Source organism: Mesocricetus auratus, unplaced genomic scaffold (genome assembly GCF_017639785.1).
Source record: "Mesocricetus auratus isolate SY011 unplaced genomic scaffold, BCM_Maur_2.0 Super-Scaffold_100035, whole genome shotgun sequence".
Classification (NCBI taxonomy): domain Eukaryota; kingdom Metazoa; phylum Chordata; class Mammalia; order Rodentia; family Cricetidae; genus Mesocricetus; species Mesocricetus auratus.
Window position 1 is genome coordinate 14128755 of NW_024429214.1, and position 2044 is coordinate 14130798.

Below are 2044 nucleotides of genomic sequence, written 5' to 3' on the forward strand. Positions count from 1 at the left end.
GCACTGGAATATAGGCTTGGATGCAGTGAAAGTTTTACCTGGTCCTGCTGCACCAGCTGGTCCCCTGGTATAGTAGATCTGCTGTATTCCTGGTGGAGCTGGTGGAAGAGAAGATCTGGAATCTGGTCTAGTAGGGTCCCTCCCGGATGGGAATCACTGTGCAGTTTCCAGGGGACCACAGGCATCTGATCTGATTGTTTTCTGGTCTCCTTGGTGGAAGAAAAGAACTGGAATCTGTGCTACTCAGCTCCTACCCAGATGCGAAGTTCTGTGCTGTTCCCAGGCAATACCAAGGCATTGGATCCTCTCGTTTCCTATTATTGTTGGTGAAAGAGAAGACCTGCAATCTGAGCTGCTCCCTTCCTACTAGGGAAGCTCTGTGCTGTTCCCTGATGATCGCAGGCACTGGATCTGCTGGGTTCCTGGTCTCATTGTTGGAAGAGAAGTTCTGGAGTCTACGCAACTAGGTTCCCCTCTGGGAGAGAAAGTTCTGGGCAGTTCCCAGGCGATCACAGGCACTGGATCTGTTGGTTTCTGGGTCTCATTGGTGGAAGATAATTCCTGGAATCTGGACTGCTCAGTTCTTGCTGAGATGGGAAGGTCTATGCAGTTCCCAGGAGATCATCACACACTGGATCTGCTGGTTTTCTGGTCTTGTTGGTGGAAGAGAAGACCTGAAATCTGGGCTGCTTGGCGCCTGCCAGAATGAGAAGCTCTGTGCAGTTCCCAGGCTATCCCCAGGGACTGGAATGCAGGCTCAGATGCAGGGCCTGTTTCATTTGGTCCCCCAGGACCAGATGGTCCTCTAGTCTCCTGGGCCTGCTGGTTTCCTGGACTAGTAAGTGGAAGAGACTATCTGGAATCTGGGCGGCCCAGTTCCTGCCTGGTTGGGAAGCTCTGTGCAGTGCCCAGGGTATCACAGACATTGGATTTGCTGGTTTCCTGGACTCGTTTTTGGAAGAGAAAACCTGGAATCTGTGCTGATAGCTTCCTGCCAGGAGGGAAGCACTGTGCAGTTCCCAGGATATAACTAGGCAATGGATCTGCTGGATTCCTGGTCCCCTTGGTAGACCAGGACTTAGAATCTGGGCTTCTTGCTTCCTGCGAGGAAGGGAAACACTGTGCAGTTCCCAGGCATCTCCAGGCACTGGAACTGCTTTTTCCTGGTCATGTTGGTGGAAGAGAACCCTGGAATCTGGGCTGCTCACCTCCCACAGTGATGGGAATCTCTGTGCAGTACCCAGGCTATCCCCAGACACTGGAATGCAGGCACGGATGCAGGGCCTGTTTTACTTTGTCCTCCCAGACAAACAGGTCCTCTGGTTTGGGTCTGTTCATTTACTGTTATTAATGGTGGAGGAGAAGACCTGGAATCTGGGCTGCTCTGCTCCTGCTACGATGGGAAGTTCTGTACAGTTCCCAGGCAATACCCAGGGACTAGATCTGCTGGTTTCCTGATCCTGGTGGTGGAATAGAAGACCTGCAATCTGGATTTCAAGGCTCCCACAAGGATGAGAAGATCTGTGCCGTTCCCAGGTGACCCCAGTTCCTGGAATTCATGACTGGATGCAGGGCCTGTTTAAACTGGACAAGCCTGACCAGCTGTTCCCCTGGTCTCCTGGACTCGTTGGTGGAAGAGAAAACCTGGAATCTTGGCTGCTCAGCTCCTGCCTGGATTGGAATCTCTGTATAATTCCCAGGTGATACCCAAGCACTGGATCTGCTGGTTTCCTTGTCTTGTTGGTGGAACTGAAGACCTGGAGTCCGGTGGAACTGAAGACCTGGAGTCTGGGCTACTCGGATCCTGCCATAATGGGAAGCTCTGTGTAGTTCCCAGGCTATCCCCATCCACTGGAATGTAAGCACAGATGCAGGGCCTGTTTTACCTTGTCCTCCTTGACAAGCTGGTACTCTGTTTTTGGTTTGCACATTTACTGTTATCGATGGTGGAAGAGAAGACATGGAATCTGGGCTGTTCTGTTCCCACCACAATTAAAAGTTCTGTGCAGTTCCCAGGTGATCTTCTGGCACTGGAATGAAGGCC